At 40.1% G+C, this 24,806-nt stretch overlaps 1 protein-coding gene and 1 pseudogene across 3 annotated transcripts in view; one reads left to right on the forward strand and one right to left on the reverse strand.

The window, feature by feature from the left end:
- The first annotated feature begins 2,161 nt into the window (after nt 1-2,161).
- The window catches only part of FRMD6 (FERM domain containing 6), an 80,480-nt gene continuing 57,835 nt past the window's right edge, over nt 2,162-24,806 (forward strand). For 2 of the 3 annotated variants that reach the window (XM_025870050.2, XM_025870051.2), the window contains exon 1: nt 2,162-2,278. The gene's annotated coding sequence lies outside the window, so the exon portion shown is untranslated. The remainder of the gene's footprint in view (nt 2,279-24,806) is intronic. The other variant, XM_073895218.1, reaches the window with a different exon arrangement.
- On the reverse strand, nt 22,292-23,454 carry LOC112822403 (prostaglandin reductase 1 pseudogene; annotated as a pseudogene).

A 24,806-nucleotide genomic window follows, 5' to 3' on the forward strand; every position in this document is an offset into this window, starting at 1 on the left:
CTTAACCGACTGAGTCACCCACAGGCACCCCTTAAACATACGTTTTTTTTAAAAAAGCTGTTCAAAATATTTTGCTCCTTGGGTTACCTAATTATTTTATCTTGCAGCAATGTTTCACAATCTAACAATATGTTGTTCTTTATCGGCTAGATGGAGAAAGCCTGAAAAGAAATCAGATTTAGGAACTGTTTTCCAAGATAGTAAAGCATTACTCATTTATCTTTACATATGAAATGCTGGACTATCTAATTAGACATCAAATTAATTAAAGACCTTAACAACTCATGTTCACTATGCACTCACTCTGAATACATGTAAAAGATAAAAATGAGAGAAAAGTGCAGTCCTCCACTTTTAAATGCTTACATTGTCATCAACTACCATCAACCAATTTTTAATTTTAGTCTATTAATTAAATACAACTAATTTAGAAGGCACTCATTGAAACGTAGCTCTTGTTCTCTTTTCCATAATGAAGTCATGACTTAAAAATCATAAGGGCAATATCTTTAGACACTGCTGCTTTGCTTTATCAGAAAGAAACTCTGAGTGTATTATCAACTGTGAAAAAAGATCACAGCTTCTCATATTCAGTTCCAGGGTCATGGTTCCCAAATAGTAAAAGCTGCAAATGAGGCAACTATTCCAAGTTAGCTTCAGCCCTAATGAACACAAAACTGAGTTTCTTTTGCCAAGCAAAGGAGGCACACAAACAGGTACACTTTCAACCAGTCCCAGCCAGCTTTGCATACTGATGTTTGGATTAAAAGAGCAAAGCCGTTAAATTGGCTTCTGTAAGCATAATCTGATTTTGAGTAATGTCCTTTCTCAGGCCCTCCCCTGTTTGTCTCCTCACCCATTTGTCAGACCCGGAAACATACACCTTATTCCTCCTTAAGTGAGGGGCCCTGTGGGGCGTTCCTGCCACCCCTGGCCAGGGGTCCCTGGGGTCGGCAGTCAGCGTTAAAAGACCTCAGAGGGCAGAAGCCCACCAGGTGGGAGCACTGTGCGTCCAGGGCCTGGGGACCAGGTGGAAGCTGGGTCTCTCCCGTGTCTCCAGTTCCCAGCAGCAGGTCCTAGCGGGCACAGGCGGACCCGCTCTTCCCCAGACCCAGCAACTAAAGGAGGCAAAGAAACCTCAATCTTCTGATTCGATTCTTAGTGCCATAAAAACAACTTCCGGGCGCCTGGGTGGCTCAGTTGGTTAAGCGACTGCCTTCGGCTCGGGTCATGATCCTGGAGTCCCGGGATCGAGTCCCGCATCGGGCTCCCTGCTCAGCGGAGAGTCTGCTTCTCCCTCTGACCCTCTTCCCTCTCGTGCTTTCTATCTCTCATTCTCTCTCTCTCTCTCAAATAAGTAAATAAAATCTTAAAAAAAAAAAAAAACTTCCAGCGGCGCTTTGCATCACCCGCCAAACCCTCCAGCCACCTTTGGGAGCGGGCAAATATAATTTCTGAGGGGTCACAAACGCTAAAACCACAGCAAACAGAGGCTGTGTCTACAACTGCAGAAATAAGAGTTAGCGGGGGTAGGCTTGGCTTCCGGGCGGCGCCCCCTCCAAACAGTATAAAAACCCACGAGGGCGCGGCGTCCCGAGTGGTGGGTGGGCCGGTGGGTGCGGGACAGGAGGACGGGAGGGAAGCTAGGAGTCACGAAGCCTCCTCCGCTGGGATCGCCTCCTCTTTGAGTGGCCTCTACTCCGTCGTTCCGAATTAGTAAGACGATGCTCAGGCCAAACAGCCACCCCCGCCCAGCCCGACTGGCCTCGGGAGGGAGCGTTCCAGGGGAGCGGGGGCCGAGCGCCGGAGAGGGCCATTCGGCCAGAAGGGGGAAGCTGACAGCGTGCCCTCCCGCTTCCGTCGTGGGGAAAGGCCTAGATCGCAGTGGTCCACACACAGCGCTCTTCTGCCACTCTCCTCCTTCCTCAGGACCCGGGAGGTGCGGTGCCCTGCGCTTTCTCCCATCCCCGAGTGGCGGCACCCCTCCGCGGGACGCTTGGTTGGGTCCGGGGCGGGGCCGGCAGGCTCCACGTGCGGCCGCAAGCTAGGCTCTCGGCTCCCGCTGCTCGGCGGCCACCCCCGCCACCTCGGGGCGGGCGTGTGGGCGGAGCCTCTGGGGGCGGGGCGGGAGGCGTGGGCGGGGGGCGGGGCGGACGCGGAGCGCTCGTCAAGCCGCCGGGGCAGAGGGGCTGAGAGGAGCCGGGCTGGCGCGGCGCAAGCAGGAAGGGACGGGGAGCTTACGCGAGTCCGACGCCTGGTGCTCCGGGCTTTCTGCGAGGTACGAGCGGGAACTCGGTGCCTGGGGACCTCCCAGTCGGCCTCTAGCCCGGCCACCGCGCCCCGGCTGCCCACTGTGCCCCCTGCCGGCCGGGCGGCGGCGGCGGCTGGACGGGACTTTGGGAGGGTTTCTGGGAGTCGAGAGCCCCAGCTAAAGCAGTGTCCCCTTCTCTGCGTCTTTCTTCGCCTTCTTCTAGCTTCCTCGGCTCTGGGCGTCGGGCACCGGGCTGGAAGGTCGCCTCTCCACTGGCAGAGCTCGCCCACACCGGGGCGGGAGGACAGGGCCCCGGGGCAGCCGAGCCCGGCAGCGGGGGAGACGCGGAGCTCCGTGGCCGCCTGTGCGGCGAGGGCGGGAGGCCGACCGGGGCTGCGGGCTGCGCCCCGGGCTCACGGTGCCGCGCTCGGCTCCCCGGTGGTTTCCGGCGCCCTGTTCTGGGGGCGCCTGTCGGTTGCGCCCCATCGCTCGCGCCTTTGACGGGGCGCCGGGGCCAGCCCCTGAACCCTGCATTCCTGGGTGCCGTGCCGCCTGTTGTGCGCGCGCCGGGGCCCGGCAGCCGGGCTGCGGGAAGGGACGCGAGCGCGGTGTCTGCCCCACGGTCCCTGAAGTGTCTGGTCGGGGGGCCGGAGATTGAGCTGGGGCTCGGCGACGCCAGAAGGGGGCCTCGGTGGGATGTGAGTGGGGGGCGCGGCCTGCAGAATTTGGGTTCCTGGAGGTGCTTGCGGCGTACAGGCCGGGCCCCAGGCAGAGGAGACCACCAGCCTGTCCTCGGGGAGGGCCAGGAACTGTCAGGTATGGACCGCTGGGGGCCACCCGTATGAGATCCATGGGGCTTCTAACAGCACCTCGAGTCCTGGGACAGCATAACCTGATGGGGAGGGCGTTTTCTTTAAGGGCATGAATAAATGGAAAGCTGTCAAAACAAGCATATTTTAAAGTTGAAATGAAAGCTGGCAGATTTTTAGGCCGTGCAGTTGTGTAGTTAGTGTCCAAAGAAATATTAGCTCCTTTACACCCTTTTCGTTTTTATTTTTTGGCAAAATCTGTGTTGCCAGAATTTCCCTCAGGAGCTTTGCATTGCCCACAGCGGGGAAGGAAAACTTCAGCAAGCGTTCTCAGGTTGCTTTTGACTTCAAGCCTGTGCTCTCCAGCTTTTTTTGAGTGTGCAGGAAAAGGATCTGATTCTCTCCCTTTTTCTCTGAGATCCCACGGTGTTTGTTTATTGGTTTTATAAGCATCTATTTAAATTTAGCTTTTGCACGAAATACTCCCCGTTGCCACAGGGTGTAGTTTAGGGATTAGAAAATAATGTTGGAGAAAGCTGCTAGTGGCTTCATTTTCCAAGAATGTAAGTCATTTCCTTTCTGTGATTTCAGGGAGTTGATATTTCACAGCATCAAAACTTTGTGGGGAAAATTTTCCGTAATACATCTGTCATTAAAAAGGCTTTTGACTTTTGGATTTTTTTCTTCTTAGGGCAGGGCATAAATTCAGGCTCAGCAATGTTAAAGGATAAGAAGTTTTTCAGAATCTACAGCATCATGAGAGTATTGTAGAAAGTAATTTTAACAACCACTAAGACTTACAAACAGCCTGCTCCGTAGAGAGTGGGGGAGGGGAGAAGACCAGAGGGGAGAGGCAGGAAAACAGATGCTTTTGCTGTTGTCCTTTGTAATAAAACTTGTAGCACTTAATCATTTTCCTTGGGTGTGGTTTTGAGAAATAAAAGTATTATGTTAAAAATGAAATTACTCCACAATATGAGATAGCTGACATTTAAATGCTCTTTCAGTACGTTTGTAAACAAACTGGATTTATATTTCATATTAAAATGGACCTTTGGGATCATTAGATGAGAAGGGTCCCCCAGGGGATATCTACTATCAAGTAAGTTATCTGCAGGATATCTTTCCCAGAAAGCAGACTGACTGTAATATGAACTAATTTTCCCTCTTTTGAATTGCTTGTAAAAATGCCTGAGATCTGACACTGATGGACCACAGTAATCATCAGTTCTTGCAGAACTCAAAACATCTTAAGGGAAAGGAAATCTTTCTCTATTTCCACTCCCTCCTTTCTGGGGGACAACCTGGGTAAGCTATCAGCTTCAAGTACATAATTTGAACTTGCTGATTTAAGATGCTCCTGGGTTTCCAGGAAAACAATAGGGGCTAGGATGAAGACACTGCGTTTGAAAGCAAAGTGTCCATGTGCTAGGTAATCATTTCTGGCAACCCGTTCTGTAAAAACTCATTCAATTGGGCTAGCTGAATCCAGGGAAGTGGGGGTTGTAAAGCTTTTCTAGTTTCTGGACTTTGTTTCCACTTTTAACTACACTTAAAAAGCCTTTGGCTTTCAGAACTTACGACATAATAGAGTTGTGTAGGCTTTTTGTGGCAGATGCTTGAAATGAAAGTTTCAAACCGAATTGTTTTTGCCTGAATTGTCAAGTTCAGAGTTTAGTGTAAATGAGTCCTGTCTCACAACTTTTTTGATAAAGGAATTCTTTGTAGTTTTCAACTTGGATGCTGCACATTTTGATTTCTGAGACAGGGTTAAAAAAAAAAATAAAACCTGCAAACAATTATTTTATTACATGAAAGCCAGTACCAAGAAAAGATTAACTCAGTCCAGATGTAAAAATGTATGTGAATTTTAGATTTGGATGATCTCAACAAGTTTTCCCTTTTGTTGATGAAACTGCCTGGATCCCAGATGGCATTCACAAATTATCCCTTAGGTGGTTTTCTGAGTTCAGAACTAAATTTCAGGGGCCTTCTATAAAGTCTTAAAATTGTTTTAAGTGTTCTAAAGGATAGAAAGTTTTCTGTGTTTATGCAGAGATGGGTTTTTCCGATTTCACGTTAACACAAACCTTATAAATACCCTGGTTTGGTAAATGAAGCCTGTGTAGGAAAGCCAGAAGTATTCAGTATTGTGTATTCTTATGGGCAAAGCATAGAATCTTTGGCTTTCGTTTATGCAATTCCAATGTTGTTTTAAAGAAAATAAAGAGTTTTGTGTGTTCGCAGTCTTCAGTAGAATCCTGTTGTAATACAGTTTCTGGTTTCCTATATTAAGCAATTGGTCCTTACATGATGGTCCTCTACCCTGCTCCCTCACCAACAAGAAACAACAAACACAACCTATAAGAAAACTCCAGTAGCTTAGAAAAATCTGTACTTCCAGCACTAAAGTTATAAATGGTGTGTGTTACACACTTAAAATTATATACTTTCAAGAAGTCTTTGATTATATAATTACACATTGGGAGTTTAATTGCATTGTGATTGTGTATTAAACAATTGAGTGTAGGAGGGGGAAATAGAAAAGATACAATGAAGGAATTTTATGAGTGGTGAAATTTTAGTTAAAATCTGTCTTTCCTAGGGGCACCTGGGTGACTCAGTCAGTTAAGCGTCTACCTTTGAGCACCACAGAGGCCCCCCGCCATGTCCTGGGGCTCCCTGCTCAGTGGGGTGTATGCTTCTGTTTCTCCCTCTCCACCTAATCCTGCTCTTGCTATCTCTGTCTCTTTCAAATAGATAAATAAAATCTTTTAAAAAAATGTATCTTTCCTAAACCCACACAGGAAAGATAGTATTTTTGGCCTCTGTAGTTAAACTTTGACATGGAGGGTAGAAGAGGGCTTTTTGAATTGCATATTATCGCGCTCGCTTCGGGAGCACATGTACTAAAATTGAATTGCATATTATCCGGAGGAAGAGGCTTTGGGGGCCTATAAAAATAAGTAGAAACAAGTTAAAGGAATAATTTGAGAGGAAGGAGGAAGTAGAATACTGGGCGTTGAGTTGCAAGGAAAATCTGAACTTAGGATGAATATTTAAAACAAGGCTGAAGTAGGGAAAACTTTCTATTTAAAAGTGGAAATTAAAAAGTAAGATCTTTTTAGCTGAGAAAAAAAGGATTAGTATTAAGGTGCCCTACACAATCTGTATACAACATGAAATAGTGCTGTTAAGTGCTATTTATCTTGGAAAGCTTGCCTGCATTTGTGTCGAATTGCTGCTTTGGTGTTAAATAATGTTTAGGGACTGGATGCTTATTATTGTGTTCTGCCCCCACCCCACACCACTTCTCATTTCAAAGACTGGGAACATTTTTTGTCTAAACTCTAATGATTCTACAAATATTTAATTATTAGCTCAAACGCTTGTGAGAACTAGAGCCTGCCTGCCATGCTGTGGGACCAGAGAGGCTCTACAGTAGTAGTGGCCGGAGTTATCATAAAATTTGAGTGAAAACAAGCTACCTATGCTTCCAGGTTATCTGATATGATTTGGTGGTGTAATTTCTTCTGATGCAAGTTTGTATAATACAACTTTTTTTCTGTATCAAGTGGAGCAATCATGTAGTATACCATATTGACCAAAAAGAGATTATAGAACACTGGGAAGGGGAAAGGAATCACTGATCTGACAGGAAGAATTTTCTCAGGAGGAGAAACGTGTAGTGCTGCACCAAATTCAAATAAACCAGTGATAGGCCAGAAGAGAAGGCAGTGTTGACTGGAGCTTTCTTGGACCTGTCTGAGCATAAGATTTTCCTGAATGCCTTTCCCCACCTGTGTGGCTTACCTAACAGAGTTTAACCTGTACAGGAAGAAACCAAGTAGAAATCTGGGCATTATCTAGTTTATTTCATTAATGTGATAACTGGGATAATTCTGACCAAAAATAACTATTTAGAACCTTCAGCATTCCTAATTGATTATCCAGGAATATTTTCAGAGGTTTTCTAATAACCCTGCCTTTATACATATTTATTATAGAATGTTGAGCAGTAACGTTTTTCAGGTGTATGAACACAGAAAAGCAATTATCTTATACTAACTTATAACCATAGTTTCATATGAAGGAGGAAATCATTATAAAAATCAAAGAAGTTCTCGATGAAGATTTTAGGAAATTAATGAAAAGCTTTTCAGGTAGTTCTTTGTGTGGTTTATATTAAATGAGTAGTTATTTTTCTCCCCACAAGTAGCAGCACGTGTACTGTCCCAATTTCAGTAGATGGCTTTGGGGGTGGGGGTGTCCCTGTGGCTTTATTTCTTTGAACTTGTTATTGAATAATTAGATACAACCAGAAAAAGGCACAGATCAGAAGTGTATACCATGAAGTGATCATATCCAGGCAGCCAGCATCCAAATCAAAAAACCAGATCATTACCTCAACCCCCTGCCCCCTAGAAGCCTCTCCTTACATTGGTAATCCCTGCCCCAGGGATAACCGCTCTTCTGACATTCTTTGCCATGGGTTAGTTTTAATCTGTTCTCAGACTGCATTTAAGTGCAATCAAATATGAGTTCTCTTTTTTGTCTTCTTCAGCTCAACATAGTGTCATGTCCAAATTGATGCAGGTAGCAGTGCTTTTTTCTTTTACTTCTGTGGATGAATGTACCCAGTTTATTTATCCATTCTGTTGATGGACATTTTGGGGAATTTGGGGCTGATATGTAGGGTATGACCTTTTGATGGCTCAAAAAAAGTGGAGCACTTTGGAGTTGAAAGGAGAATATAGTCTTAAGATAAAAAGAGAAAAATACTTCAGAAATGTGAGAGAAAAAAATGCAACATTACAAAAACACTGAAGTCTCAACTCAGTCCACAGAATCTTAGTGTTTCAGGGACCCAGGAATATACCAGCTGGATATTGCCAGATTTTACCTGAGAATTGGGAAGAGGGAGGAGACCTCAGGTGGCAGCTAGCCTCACCATTTTTTAGAAGTGGAGGGACTGAGGCCTTGTGAGGTTGAGGGACTCAGAGTCTCGGGGCTCACGACAGCGTCAAGAGTACAAGCTGCTTCTGACCCTCTGACCCTCAGTCTAGTCTAGATTAGTGCCGTCTGACCGCTAAAACCTACTCTGCAGCCCAAGCAGTGAGTCCACCGGCCTAAGGATGGGGTGCCCTTTTCTGATTGACACCAAGGTCTTCTGTGGCTCTGTTCAGATAGACTCAGAGCTGCCCAGAGTAAACAGAGCAGTAGCCCAGTGAGGCAGCATTTTACCTCCTCAGGGCTTCCTCCCATGCAGAAGTCCCTTGAACGTCTCTTTCTCCCTTTTCTCCTTCTCCCTGTGTTCTAGGCCTTTCTAGTGAGATATTGGGTATTAAGTGAGGTAGGTGACATCTCGAGGTCCCTCCTGATTCATTGTTTCATTGATCTATAAATGAACTAGGTTGGACCCCAATTTCAAAGGATTGCTTTCTAAATATTTTCAGAATAGTTCACTCTTAAGAAGATACTGTGAAAAATTCTTTATTCTTTTTTTGTTTTTTGTTTGCCTCTTCCGGCCATTATGTCCCCACCTTTTACACACGTTCCTCCTCCGCTGGACACCCTTCCCCCTCCTTCAAGTTATCTTTTTGTAAACATCCCTGGAAACATCCTGTCTCTACCCACAACAACGTGAAATTCAGATGCTGAAGTCTGTGGCAGTCTCCAGGAAGCATTTACTGTAAAACATAGGATTATGAGAAATCTAATAGATAAAACAAAATGCTTACAAAGGGAAACAAATGATATATAAGTATCTTTCTTTCGTGTTTCCCTAAAGAGAAAAAGGGCATTTTTTGTGGTTTAAGAAAAGGCTCAGAATTTTGACGTAGGCTCATAAGCAAGATGAAAAACAGGTAAAATAACAAAAGTTTTAAAAATGGGTAGTAAATATATTCTGCTCAAATGAGATACTGCTTAGAACAGCAAAAACTTAGCATGTGTAATCTTAGAAAATAGAAAAAAAACATGCTCACAATAGGGTCACAACTCTGACAAGTTGCTCGCTGAAGTTACTGCAGAAAGAGTAGTATGTTGGAGGTGACATGGAAGAGAAGCAGGAAAGTATAATGGTAAGAACGAGATCTTTGGGCGCCTGGGTTGCTTCGTCGTTAAGCGTCTGCCTTCCGCTCAGGTCATGATCCCAGGGTCTTGGGATCGGGCCCGCATCAGGCTCCCTGCTCAGCAGAGAGCCTGCTTCTCCCTCTCCCACTCCCCCTGCTTGGGTTCCTGCTCTCACTGTGGCTCTCTCTGTCAAATAAGTAAAATCTTAAAAACAAAGACAAAAAAACCGAGGTCTTTGCAATCAGTCCTTTGGGGCCCAGATACAGGCTCCACTATCTTCCAGTGTGTAACCTTGAGGAAGTTACTTAATTCTCTGAACCTCTTTTTCCTTATCTGTAAAATGAGGATAATGATAGTAATTATACCGCAGTGTGGTTTTGATTATTAAATGAAATAGTACATATAATGCAATGGCATGGTCTGACACAGTAAATTGCCAAGTAATGTTAGCTCTTATTACTGAGGACAAAAAAAACCCGATGTATAGGATTTTTAGTTTTCTTGGAAGTCCCTGAGCCTTTAATTTACAAGCAACTCATGAGATTTTATTATGTTTTGTTTTTGATGACATTCAGCAGGCAACAAAACCTAGTATTTCTCAGGTACAGATACCGGGCAGTATATGTTGCTGCACTTAGAGTAGCTGCTGGCCTGTCCCACTGATCACTAATTGATTGATTTTTTCCTAATTCTCTTCTAATTTCCAGTAGTCTCACTCAGTCTCTCAGCTTCTGCTTGCTAGATAATTCTTTCCAGATGCTAAAAAATAAATCTCCAGATTAAAAAATACTCTCTCTATGATAATTAAGGTTGTGCAAAGTATTTTTAAATGTAAAGAGTGCCAAATGGCCCATGTCTTTTGCTCTGCATAGATTTTATGTACTTTTAAAGAAAACCACTATTATTGGTATAAAGCAATTGTTGTTTATTTCTCTCATCCCTACCCCCCTCCATTGGCACAGTTTATATATTGTGGGTCAGACCCCTTTATAATTTTCTTTCATGAGGCCCAGAGCTTACAATTTTAGACCATTCATTCAACGGAAATTAATAGTCTGAAAGTTTAAAAAGAGCGTTTAAGAAGAACAAACTTAAGCACATTAGAAAGACACATTTACATCTAAACAGCATAATTATAAGCACAGTCAAAATAGGCCACAGGATCCTCCAGAATTATCATGATGTATCATTCTACTGTGTTCATTAAAAGCGGGACCTACTCTGTATAACCCCATGCCCTGTAACACATTGTGTAATATCTTGAACTTAGTGAACATTTTTTAAAGCATTGAGTTTACTGTGTCCATCAAAAAAATGGGTTTCAGAAGTATCCAGGACCATGTTGAATACTTTGTGCAAGTCCTGCCAAAGTGCTTCCTGTCTAGGTGGGTGAATAAAATACATGTGTGTGGAAAGATATTAGATGTTTTCAGATAAGTGCTAAATGGAGTCCTAGTTTTAGGGAGCAGAATCGCTAATGGCCAAAGGTAGGATGTCCCTTGCTTCCCTGGGGCTGCAGGATTTGTGTTGGGCCATGAGGTCAGGCTGGGATCTTTCTCTTTTTCAAGTACAAAGGAGCTTTTCTGGGAACAACAACAATAAAAAGGTTAGGACCCTAGTAAAAGACTCAAATATTAAAAGGAAACTATGAAATTGGAATTATTAAATGTTTATTTAACTTCATTCATTTAATATAATGTATGCCTACTGTGTTCCATGCACTATTCTAGGCCCTAGAGATATGTCAGTGAACAAAATAAAGACAAAAGGCCTGCCTTCATGGAGTGTATATCCTATTAGAAGACAAACAGTAAACACAACAAGGCAAATTTTACAGTATTTTAGAAAGTACTAAGTGTGGTGGGAAAAAGAAAAATAGAACAGGGTAAGGGACATTGGTAGAGTTGGAGGAGGGTAGTGGGGCCTTTGGCAATTTGAAGTAGTATGGTCCTGATAGGACTCACAGAGAAGATGACTTGGAGGAGGAAGTTGGCCATACAGAGATACTTGGTGGGGGGTGGAGAGCATTCCATCAGAGATTAGCAAAGGCCTCAGGCACAAGTGTGGTTGGTGTGTTTCAGGAACAGTGAGAAGGTCACAGAGTAGTAGTAGTAGTTGAGGTCAAAAAGGTTTAGGTGGCATGTCCTGTAGGGCCTGACTGGTGGACCATTTTAGGAATTTAGGCTTTTACTCTGAGTGAAATGGGGAATCTTTGGAGAGCTTTGAGCAGGAGTAAGGGGATTTGATTTGCATTTTAATAGAATCACTGGCTGCTATGTTGAGATAGAAAAGTGGAGCAGGGTGGTCAAGGGCAGAAGCAGGGATACAAGTTAGCAGCTGTTGATAATAATCCAAATGAGAAATGTCAATAGCAGTAGAGGAGGTGGTGAGAAATGACCAGGGTTTATTTTGTAGATCAAACCACTAAGATTTCCTGGCCAACTGTTAGAGGAGTATGAGAGAGATCAGAGTAAGGATAACGTCAAGACTTTTTGCATAATTATTGAGTTGCCATGAACCGAGATGGGATCTGATGGAGGAGTTGGTTTGCAAAAGATAACTAGGAGCTGCTTTAAACATGTAATGTTTGACTTCCAAGTGGAGAAGTTGAGTAGGTTGTAGGATATAGAAATCTGGAGTTTAGGCACCCGGGTGGCTCAGTCGTTAAGCATCTGCCTTCAGCTCAGGTGAAGATCCCAGGGTCCTGGGGTCGGGCTCCCTGCTCGGCGGGGAGCCTGCTTCTCCCTCTCCCATTCCCCCTGCCCATGTTCCTGCTCTCGCTATCTCTGTCTCTGTCAAATAAATAAATAAAATCTTTAAAAAAAAAAAAAGGAATCTGGAGTCTAAGACATCCAGGCTGGAGACTCAAATTTGGGAGGTGCCAACAGAATTTGGATGAGATCCTTTAAGGAATGTTTGTAAACAGAGAAAGCAATCCGTGGACCAAACCTTGGGTCATACCAGTGTTTACAGTTTGTTGAAGAAGAGAGGAAATCTCCTAAGAAATTATCTTACAACATAGGAATTATGCACATATTTCCAACATAGTGGACCTAAATGTCTCCATTTCCTAAGTGTTATTATTAGAAGATACTGTTATTTCTTTTGACCCACAAGATGGGAAGAGTGAACTGTGAGTAGTTTTTTTGTGATGAGGCACTTGGGCTGATCCTGAGGTGTTTCAACCCTTAGAGATTGAGTTGGTAAGAAGGAACCAGTAAAGCAGACTGAGAAGGTACAGCCAGAATGATAGGGGGGAAATTGGAAGGATATCCTTGAAGTCAAGTAAAGTGTCTGAGGCAAGAGCGAGTGAATCATTGGTGTCAGAGGCTGAGAGGTGTGAGAGGTCAAGTGGGATGAGGGCTTGAGTTGCTCGTTGGATTTAGCAAGGGAAGCCATCGGTGACCTTGACAAGAGCTGTGTCAGTGGAGGGGTGGGCACAAAACCTGACTGGCGTGGGCTCAAGAGGGAATAAAAAGCTTTTGAAAGAGAATTCTGATTTTCAGTTCAGTTTTTTATAAATATCCAATATTGAATGTGAGTACTATTTAATATATCTGATAGACTTTGGGGTGGGACTTCAGAATACTAGAGGCCATGAGGGTCTTCAACAGGCTCTGACAGGGATGGGGGGAGCCTTTGAGCTTCCTTCTAGTTATTACTGGTAGAGATCCTAGTGTTTAGATTGTAGTCCGTTTCTTTAGAAGTAGAAAAGTAGTTCTGGTGCAGTTTCTTTATTCTAAATTGCATCCCTTTGATAAGAACTATATCCTGGAAGCACTGTCGCTTTGTGTTGAGACTTTGTTTTGTTCTGTTTGTAGTAAAGAGGTGTTCTTTACTTCAACCCCTTGATCCTTTCTATGAAAAGGATACAACAGAGCCCCGGGGAGACCTGTGCTTTGAGTTGGCTTCCTTTTCAGCAATGGTGATAGGTTTCAGCTGACCAGTCACATATCCTAGTGCCCCATGGACCTGGAAGCCTTCATTCACGGAATGGATGGCTCAGGTTAGGAGTTCCCAAGAGGGGAGAACAAATTAAGTAATAGAAACATTGCATGTTTTAGATTTATTTTATACCTTGCCGATATCTTCCATTGTGAATATTATTTCAAAGCATGCGATTATGCAATTTTCATAGTTCTGTATTGTATATCATAATTATGCACCAAGGATTTTCTCTTCTGGGAATTACCTTTCAATTATAATGCTGACTTTCTGTAATACTATCATCAAAATGAATCAACAAGTCTCTGATACTAATTATCTTTTCTTTCCCTAAGCTTATTAAAATGTTAACACATAGGCCTTTAATGCTTAAATATTGTTTTTGGGTAGTTAAAAGCTTAAGGTGAATGGTAGAATTAAAACTTTGTTACATGTGTTTGAATGTTGTTTGGTAATAAAAGAAAAGTATAGTAATAGTCTTTAGAAAGTTGCTAATTATGGGAAAATGCTGGAAAGAACAAGGGCTTTTCTTTTGCAATGGATTATGGTACGTGTTTTTTGAGAAATGGCGCTCCAGGGGCTGTATGTGTGTTTCCAGTGGGTTGTGGTGTACACATAAGGTCAGCATTCTCTTAGGTACTGCTCTGTCAACACTGCTCTATTAGTATCATTTTGAATGTTTTTTCAGCTGAAACTTATAAGTCACTCCACAGTTAGTTAAATGAGCATAATTGGCTTGTAACAGAGAAATTCTGACACAAGGCCAATGTGAAATAATTTGGCAGCCCTAGGTGTTTTACATGGTAAATACTGGAGTGTGCAGAGGTATAAAACTAAGCAAATTTTGAAATAAATGTTAAGTCTCTTAAGTCAGTGACTACAGGATGAAGTCCAGGGCTCTTAAGCATGGGAATTCAACGTGCCAAACCAGAGCTGCAATCCTGTGGCCCACCGGGAAGACTGGCTGCAGACATGTTTTGGTTTCTAACATAGTATTAAAACATTTTTTTGCCAACATTTAAAAGTTGAAATTTTTAATTAAAAAAAAATTGAATTCTGCAACATCTTTTGAAAAACCAGAAGGCATGGCGATGATTTTTTGGGAGCAACATAACAGCTTCCCCTTTCTTAAGGGATTTGTACTCTGCAGTCCACCATAGTACCCAGAAGAGATCCTCTTGCTCCCAACACCGAGACCAAGTGGCTGCTGGCATTTTCATCCTGCAGGCTTCCCTCCTTTCCTGCCTGCCCCAGTAGGCACATAAAGTTACTCTCCTTATTTATAGTTACTTGAATGATTTTCCAGTGTCATCTCACAGGTCCTTAAGTCTAACCAAATTTTTCTCCTCCTTGTCCCCCATGGTCTGCATTATCAGACTAATACTTAGTCTGGGTCCTCCTTGCTCTTCTGCTTCTACTGACCGGAGCTGCATAACGTCTGTATCACTTCACTGGAACTTAACACATCCTACTTTATGTAGTCCTCTTTTTACGTATATTTTCTAGTTCCCCAGCTATAAGTTTCTTGAGGGCAACAACCATATTTTATAATTTAGTAGTGCCTAGGAAGTTTATTTTAGATTTACTAGATTAATTATTGTTTAGATTTATCTCCCCTCCCAGTGGATGGTAATATATGATTATGATGATGCTTTAGAAGAATTAGAAAATACCAAAAATTGGGGCGCCTGGGTGGCTCAGATGATAAGTGTCTGCCTTCAGCTCAGGTCATGATCCCGGGGTCCTGGGATCAAGCCCCTCATCGGGCTCCCTGCTCAGCTAGGAGCCTGCTTCTCCCTCTCCTCCTGCTCCCCTTGCTTGTGCTCTCTCACTCTCTCTGTCAACTAAATAAATAAAATCTTAAAAAAAAAAAAGGAAGAAAGAAAAAAAAAGAAAATACCAAAAATTTATATAAAATATATTTCCTCAAATAGGGCTTTCTTAATTTACTATGTCCGTTTCTTTGTAGCAGGATTTATGTAATTTTTTTGAGTATTCACTAAACACCTCATTTATTGCCAGTTCTGATTCTGTTATGTAGATGGATGAAGTTTCCAAGTAAGTGGATCATTATTACATAGCAGTTTATTATTTTAGATATGCTTCCTTCTAAGGCTAATACTCTTTTAAATGTCTTATTTTTTCATTCTTTTGACAACTAGTATGTACCCTATGTGAGTTCAACAGGCATTATGGTACCTGCTCTACTGAAGCTTTAACCTGTTGGCTGGAAAGGCAGATATTAAATAATAGAGTATAGAATTGTTCAATTTTGATAAGTATTACCAAGAAGTAGGGGGTATTCTGAGACCTTATAACAGAGCACTTTGGTCAGAGGGTGGGGCTTTAATGGGCAGTTTAACACAACTGAATTCTAAACTCCCTTTCTCATAATTTCATAACAGTTTGTAAAATATTCTGAAAGTAAAAATTTAACCTTAGAAACAAATAAATCAGGCAATTGCTGTAAAAAAAGAAGAGTTAAAGAAAAACTTTTCTAAAAAATTTACCATTGGCTGCAGTCATTGCATTAATGATAAAAAATGAATTATAACTTTATCATTTATTTTGTTTGGTACCTGAGTTGAACTCGATTTAAATAAGTAAATGAAAGACAAAAGGGAAATTGGGCTAGAAATTTCAGATATAGCTAACTTGGAAACCAACTTTAATTTTATGAAACCATAATTATTTTGAAGATGTTTGAAGTAAGGACTTAATGGCTTCCAAAAATAGAATGTAAAAACTTGATTTTTCTCCCAAGTGGTTAGTTACCTTTATTTTATATTTCCAAGCCCGTGACTGAAAAATATTAATAGTTTATTGGTCTGATCTTGGAGTGATGTAATATGGTGTCATGAAAAACCTCAGCAGTAAAGTTAGTGGCATTTGTGAGCCAAAAAATAAAGTGGAATTTTGTGGGGTGCATATATTTTATCACAGCAATCAGAAATGCCTTAGGCATTTTTTTCCCAAAGAAAATAGAATTCTATACTTAACTAAACCCATCTAAATATAGTGGTAAAGTTAATTTTTTGCATAGTTTAGTGGCATACTGAAATGAAGGTCAGCTGTGGTGGTGCCATTTCTGAAATTGCTGTTGAGAAACATGTTACTGGTAATTATAGAAGGAGATTCAGAAAATTAACATATTTAAGGAAGTTTTAGTTCAAATAAAACCAGGACTTTCAAATGTGAGCTTAAGGAAATTTAAGGAAATCAGATCAGGGCATAGGTTTTAAGAAATACAAATGTCATGTAGAATTTAAAGTGAATTCCAGATAAATCTTTTTAACCCCAAATATGCATTAACTGAGCCCACATTAATTTTAAGTTACGAAGAGGATGTTTAACTGATTATTTGTAATTTACTAAATTATTTGCTTTTCCTGGTGCCTACAGAAATATAGAGAGACATTTTCATGAATTTTAGTTGTAGAGTAAAAACTAGCGGGGAAAGCTAATGAAAGTTATCTAACTTATAAAGTTTCCTTTAATGATTGTTTGGCTTATGTATTCTTGAACTAGACTTATATTTCTGACCAATAAGTTTCAGGAAACTTGTAAGCAGCATATCATAGATACAGGATCTAAGTTAATGCATTTTAATGTATAAACTATTTTCAGTTGAGGAGACTGAAATAAATACTCAATTGCCAAGGGGATGGGAAAGGCTATGAAACGTTGTTTGGGGGCCTGGTAGGCTGGTTAGTGGTCACTGAATTCCATTTTCTAGTGCTTGAATCCTGACTAGACTTGTTGTAGTGGTGACTCGTGTTTGTGTATCTTTTTCTTGTATGATGTTATTGTCTGTACTGTGGATGTTAGTCATGTCTTCCCAGGTAGGCAGTAAGATGTTTTGAGGACACATGAAATGCTATATTTCTACTCTCTTGAATTCTTCCATAGCTCCTAGAAAACTGTTGGCTCTTGAGGTAAGCCCAACAGTTATTATGGCTTTTTTCTTTCTGATAAGTACGATATGAGAGTACTGTCATCTAGATGTAAACCTTCAGCAAGTGAGGGAAGCAAGCATTTGACCCATTAAAAAAAAAGGTAATAGAATTGTGTTTATGCTTACCTCCCAAGACTGACGTTTAAATGATATGTATGTATAAATCGTACAATACTGATAGGTATTCCTATTTCAGGTTGGCATTGGAAGTATACATTTTGTTGCTTAAATATTCAAAAGATTATGAAAAATAAAAATTCTGTTCCATAAACTTTCAGAAGACCATAAGTAAATACTGGGTTTTAAAAATTAGCAATCGACTGCAGTGATAGAAATTATCTCTAATTTCTCAGTGCAAGAAGACAAAGTCTCTTTTGAAATACCTTAGTTTGGCGCTTCTTCCCAGCCTGCATCAGAACAGGTTTCTTGTTTCTTCATGCCATGAGTTTTCTCGGATGACAGTACAATATGCACAGCGTTCCTCTGCTTTCCTGGGGCTGACCGAGACTCAAGCTTAATCCATTGGAAACGCCCATTTAACCATTCCTGCAGTTTTTTCTCCTTGGTTTGGCAAGTGGTGTTGTCCAACTCTTGTTCTGGTGATCAAGTTTTCCATGAGGGGGTAGTCTTAAAATGACATGGGCCTCTGACCATTTGAGTTGATATGCTTGGCCCAGTGGCCTAGGAGTGAGATGATAATGGAAGTTATTTTGTAAGTATCTTTCTGACTTTGAACCTTCCACAGGCCAGGAGCAGTTCACCCATAACACAAACTAAAAACTATGTTTATGAAAATCCATGTTATGTATTTCCAAGTCTGACATATGAATAAAATATAACTTTCATAACAATATGTAGTTAGATTTAATGCAGCATTGAAAAATACAAATTTTAAGTTTTCAAAAACTATAAAGATTGAATTTTGATTACCAATAAAATGTAGCTATATCATAGAACATTTTCCTCAAAGAAACAAATCAAGATGTCATTGATTTGCTTCCTGTGATAATTTAAAAAAATAATATATACACAATATATGAATATATACATATATTTAATGTTTGGTTATGGGAATAATTATGTAATTGTAAGAATAATTCCAAATGGTGTTCTTTCGATTCTCTGAGATGCCAAAATGTAAAATAAAATAATAGGTCTTCAGAATGGTGTATGCATCTTAATTGATGAGGTTTTTCTACCTAAATGCAGATAGAAATACAGCCATATAGCACGATTAAGAATTCTATCATTAGAGTTCGGTATTATAATAGATCACTCTGATCTATTATCTGTCACATCTGATTTTGAGAGAGGTCACAGATCTTAAAGTATTGTTAGATAATGGAAGATGCTACTAAGATAGCACAGTGTATTTGCAAGTGCTTTGTAAACATGATACCCTGTACAGACACACCTCAGGGTCTTGTATAGTTATCTGGATGGTCATGTACTACCAATAGGTGTCTACAAGAGAAAGCAGAGTGTAGAAGTTGCTACAGTGTTTACCCTGGGCTGCAGGTCATGAGAGAGGGAGACTGGCACTCTGAAATGAAGCACAAATGTTGTATGTGTGTGCATGGACACATACTCGTAGAGCGAGGATGTAGAGTATTCATCAGAGTGAGAACCATGATTCATCTATATTACCTCTTAAAAATTGAAGGTGAGCGTGTATTTCCTTCAACTAGATATTCTGGCATCATCATAATTACATAATAAATATCTGTGTGCCATTTTGTAGTTTTAAAAGGAATTTTTACTTTGGTTACTTTATTTGATCTTCAGAGTAGTAGTCCCTCTATTTTACAGATGAGGAGGTTAAATAATTTGTACGACTTTACAACTTTACCTGATACGGTTTGTGACAAAACCAGAACATGGTATTGTTCTTCTAACTCGGCAGCCTGTGCTTTTTTACCAGTCACAGTCATCCTGTTGATAAAACATTTCTAGAGTATTTGCAAAATAAGATGTGACATTTTGATTTCTTTTTTTTTTTAGTACCTTTTTAAGTCAATTTTAGTTTCTGCCAGATACTAAATCAACTTGTGTTCCTTAATTAGCTTACATTGATTTTGCCACAGAGAATTTTTGTGTCAGGCTGAACTAGATAGGGTAGTCCTTTCAAACATACTGTACTTCCTTTGGTAATGCATTTAACATGGCACAAAATTCCTGATCATTGGATTTTATTAGAAGACATCAAGGTTTACATAAAATTTCACACTGTTAATCCTTTGTTCAGAGCAGCTATTACCTTGAAAAATATCTCTAGTAGTTTGTAGGATTGGTTAGTAAAGGAAGATCAGAATAAAGATGTTTTGAAATGATTGCACATCGTACACTTAAAGGTGAAACACTAAATATATTTGCTTGACTTCTCTTTAGAACATTGTAATCTTTAAGTGCTAATGTTTTATGGAAACATACCACAAGCCTTTCTGTAGGAAGTTTTACTTACATGTGGACTTTGCGGATGAACCCAAATTTAGCATGAGAACATCTGCAGTTCTTTCTTTCATTCAGCTATCCATTTATATGCCAAGCGTTTTGTTGGAAATTCAATGATGAACAAAGCATGGACCTATCCTCTGGAAGTTAGAGCCTGGATGATAAGGGGAGACGGACAAACCAGTGAACGCTTGCTTACCACAAGACAAATCCAATGCTACCTGTTTAAAACTCTGCTGTGCACTTTTTGTTTAAGAAGAAATTTTCTTTTATCTCCAGAATTCTTATTAGGTGATACCATTGGTATACATAAAAGGCCAACCTCTGTTTTTACTTAGTAAAACATTTAAAATTATACTCTTTTTCTAAATCACCATGAATTCTGTGTTTTAATTTTTAAGGTCTGGTTTAAACTTTCTGAAGCCATGGGTTTAGCCACGTTAGCTAATACTGTATTATATCACTTTTTTCTATACCCTGTGTCATGCAGCAGAGGGTTTGAGGTAATGTGTGGTATTACTTCACACATACAGCACTTTAATGAACACGTAGATTCATTAAATTTTTTAAAATCAGCTTTTTTGTGATATAAATTACACACAATAAAAATAAAGCTCACACATTTTAAGTAGCTAATTTGGTGACTTTTGAGAAATGTATATAATCGCGTAACCAGCGTCACAATCAAGATCTAGAACATCTTTGTCATGCCAAAGTGTTTTCTGCGTTTCTTCTTAGTCGGTCCTCTTCTCTTCCACCACTTCCTCCTTTTCCTCCTTCCTCCCTCACCCTCGTTATCCACAACAACTGCTGATTTTTAGTTTTGCCTTTTATAGAATTTCATGTAAATTGAATCTTCTGACTGGTAGCTTTTTTGTGCCTTTCTTTTGTATCTGGCTTTTCTCACGTAGCATAATAATGCTTTTTTGATTCATTCATTTTGCTGCATAGATCTATGGTTCTTTTTGATTATTGGGTAATAGTTGTCACAATTCGTTTATTTGTTCACCTGTTATTAATGGATATTTGGGTTGTTTCCAGTTTGGAGTGGAACTTTATTATGAATGAAGTTACTCTGAACATTCATGTGTAAATTTTTTTAAAATGTGAGGCACACCAATCAATGCATTTATGTTTTCAGTCTTTTTATTCAAGTATAGTTAGCATACAGTGTTATGTTCCTTTCAGGTGTACAATATAATGATACAGCAATTCTATCCATTTCCCAGTGCCCATCAAGATAAGTGCACTCTTAATCCCCTTTATGTATTTCACCCATCCCCCCACCCACCTCCCCTCTGGCAACCACCACTTCGTTTTCTGTATTTAAAAGTCTGGTTTTTGTTTTTCTCTTTTGTTTATTCCTTTGTTTTGTTTCTCAAATTCCATATGAGTGAAATTCTGTATGAGTGAAATCATACAATATTTGTCTTCCTCGGTCTGACTTACTTCATTTAGCATTATACACTCTAGGTCTATCCATATTTTTGCAGATGGCAAGATTTCATTCTTTTTTTATGGCTAATACTCCATTGTGCATATATACCACACCTTCTTTATCCATTCATTTATCAGTGGACACTTGGGTTGCTTCCGTATCTTGGCTGTTGTAAATAATGCTACAATAAACATAGGGATGCATATATCTTTTTGAATTGCTGTTTTTGTTTTCTTTGAGTAAATACCCAGTAGTGGAATTACTGGGTCATATGGTAATTCTATTTTTAATTTTTTGAGGAAGCTCCATACTGTTTTCCACAGTGGCTGTACCAGTTTGTATTCCCACCAGCAATGAATGAGGGTTCCTTTTTCTCTATGCCCTTACTAACACTTATTTCTTGTCTTTTGAATCTAGACATTCTGACTGGTGTAAGGTGATATCTGATTGTGGTTTTGATGTACATTCCCCTGATGATGAGTGACGTTGAGCATCTTTTCATGTGTCTGTTGGCCATCTGTATGTCTTCTTTGGAAAAATGGCTATTCATGTCTTCTACCCATTCTTGATTGGATTATTTCGGTTTTTTGGTGTTGAGTCGTATGAGTTCTTTATATATTTTGGATAGAAATCCTCAGATATATCATTTGCAGATAGCTTTTCCCATTCATTAGGTTGACCTTTTGTTTTGTTGATGGTTTCCTCCACTGTGCAAAAGCTTTTGATATGGTGTAGTCCTAGTAGTTTACTTTTGCTTTTGTTTCCCTTGCCTTAGTAGACATATCTAGAAAAATGTTGCTAAAGCTGTTGTCGAAGAAATTAGTGCCTATATTTTCTTACAGGAGTTTTATGGTTTCAGGTTCACATTTAGGTCCTTAATCCTGTTGTGTATAGTATAAAGAAGTGGCCCAATTTCATTCTCTGGCACGTAACTGTCTAGCTTTCTCAGCACTGTTTATTGAAGAGACTGTCTTTTTCTCACTGTATATTCTTGCCTCCTTTGTCATAGATTAATAGACCATATGAGCATGTGTTTATTTCTGGACTCTCTTCTGTTATATTGATCTGTGTATCTGTTTTTTGTTCTGGTACCATCCTGTTTTGATTACTGTAGCTTTGTAGTGTATCTTGAAATCCGGGAGTGTGATGCCTCTTGCTTTGTTCTTTTTTAAGATTGCCTTGCTATTTGGAGTCTTTTGTGGTTCCAGTTAGTATTATTTGTTTTAGTTCTATGAAAAATGTTACTGGTATTTTGATAAGGATTGCAAGTGTAACTCTTTGGTGGATGTATCTTTTCATTTATCTTGGGCAGATACCTAGCAATGAGATATCTTGAATTCTTTTTTTTTTTTTAATTACATACCACTTACATGTGTTTTATTAGGGAGATCAAACTCATCACAATGACTATTTCTTAGATGATGAAGGTAGTATACATTTTTACTAAATGGTTAAAAAGAAATAATTATCCAAATGATTTCTAGATTCCGTGTGTCATTTTTTTCATACTTTCACTATTGTTTTTCCCAAGTTATCTCCTTTCAGCATTCCCATGAATGTAGCTGGCATGTTTTCAAATCCTTCGATGATGTATTCATGGTACTGGATTTTACCCTCTATGACCCATTTCAGCAAGTCTTTCAGAGCCTTCTGGCGGACCTCTCCTTGCCAGCGGGTGATGATGAACCCTTCCATGTGGAGCTGCTGATAGATAATATTCTCTGGGGGTGGGCCTGGGGGAGGAGGGCAAGTACTATTATATGTAGAGATGGCCCCCCATATAGCAATTCTTCCAAATTTCTTCATCTGGGGGATAACAATGTTTGAAAACTCTCCACCTACATTATCGAAGTAACAATCATAACCATCAGGAGAGGCTTTTTTCAAAGTTTCTTCCAAAGACTCTACTGTTTTGTAGTTAAAGGCAACATCATATCCAAGCTTTTTGAGGTAGGCAAGCTTTTCGTCAGACCCTGCTGCTCCAACAACTTTGCAGCCCTTGAGCTTAGCTATCTGCCCCACCACAGAGCCCACTGCTCCTGCTGCTGCATTAACCATCACTGTTTCTCCACCCTTCACACCACAGATGTCAAGTAGGCCAAAGTAGGCTGTTAGCCCTGTCATGCCCACTGTTCCCAGAGCCAAAGACACCGGTAACATGTCTGGCCATTCTGCGGGTAGCTTTTCCAGATCTTTCCCATCAGAAATAGAGTGCGTCGTCCAGCCTGAAAAAGCCACTACCACAGTTCCTGCTGGGAAGGCTGAGTTTTTACTTTCCACAACTCTGGCCACTTGCTGCCCCATCATCATATCACCCTCCTTCAGTCTTTTGGCCGCCACTCTCATATAAGGATCCACGGTAAGGAACAAAGCTTCCAGCAGGACCTCTCCATTTTTTAAGGATGGGAGTTCAACTGTCTTTAACTCAAAGTTACTATGAGTAGGGCTGCCTTCAAAGTGCTTCTTCAGGGTCCAGCTCTTAGCATGAACCATCCTGAAGTTTCCCAGCCCGCAGGTTCCACTACCCAGACAGAATGGTTGCGGTTGTCGAGATATCTTGAATTCTATGATGAATGAATGTTAGACCTTATAAGAAGCTGTCAGTTGTTTTCCAAAGTAGTTAATATCATTTAACATTCTCACCAGCAGTGTCTGAGAGTTCTCATTGTTGCAGATTCTCACCAAGGCTTGGTATTATCAGTCTTTTCAACTTTAAACATTCTAGGGGTATGCATTGTGGTATATCACTGTAGTTTTTAATTGCATTTTCCTAATGACTATGATGTTGAGCATTGTTTCAAATGCTTACTTGCCATTTGTATGTCTTTTTCAGTGAAGTGACTGTTTAAATTATGTTTAAGTGAATTGTCTTCTGATACTAGTGAGCTATTTAAGTATTCTGGATTTAAGTCTTTAATTAGATAAATGTTTTTAAAATATTTTTTTTTTCCGGTCTGGGGATTGCATTGCCATTTTTTAAGTGACTTTCAAAGAGCAGAATTTTTAATTGTAAAGAAGTTCAGTTTGTCCTTTAAAAAATGTTTTTGATCACAAAGAACTCCTAGTTTTCTGTAAGTTTTACAGTTTTAGTTTTTATATTTAGATCTATAGTTCATTTCAAGTTAATCTTTGTATTTAGGCTGAGGTCAGTTCTTTTCCGTATGAATATCTGATTGTTCCAGCACCTTTTGTTAAAAAAGTTTATTCCCTCACTAACGTACCTTAACACCTTTATCAAAAATCAAATGACTTTTTAGGAGGCCTCTATTTCTGGACTCTCTGTTCCACTGACCAATATCTCTTTAGGCCAATATTATACTGCTTTGATTAATGTATGTATTCTTTATAATAAGTCTGAAAATCAGGTAGTAAGCCTTCCAACTGTGAATATGAATAGGGGAAAACCAGTCTTTCACCATTAAGTATAATACTAGCTGTAGATTTTTCATAAACTGTCATCACTTCTCTTAGGGCAAGCATTTTCCAAATTCAAGACAGATTATTGCAATTGGAAGATGTTTTTGAAAGACTCCTTAGAGGGAATTTTAGGACTTGTCTCTTCATTATCGAGAACTGTATCGAAGGTTACCAGTAGATAACTTACAACTTTCCAAATCTTACCTGAAAAAGAATTTTCATCCAGCTTTCCCTGGAGAGCCCATGATTAGTACCAACACCGTATTTTCTTAATTCACTTTTCCAAATGTGAAGGTCATGAAGGAAAATAGGCACTCCTCTCTCAATGAGTACTTTTTGAACACCTGAATAGTTTTGCCCCTGGATCTGAGATGATAAGACTCCAAGGCATTTGTTGGCATTATATAACATTTTCTTGGATATGATTAAGGTGGTAAGATGACAGTGATGCCGCATTGGTAGTGG

The sequence above is a fragment of the Callorhinus ursinus genome, unplaced genomic scaffold (assembly GCF_003265705.2).
Source record: "Callorhinus ursinus isolate GAN/ISIS: 27379988/994484 unplaced genomic scaffold, GSC_fseal_2.0 scaffold8, whole genome shotgun sequence".
Lineage (NCBI taxonomy): Eukaryota > Metazoa > Chordata > Mammalia > Carnivora > Otariidae > Callorhinus > Callorhinus ursinus.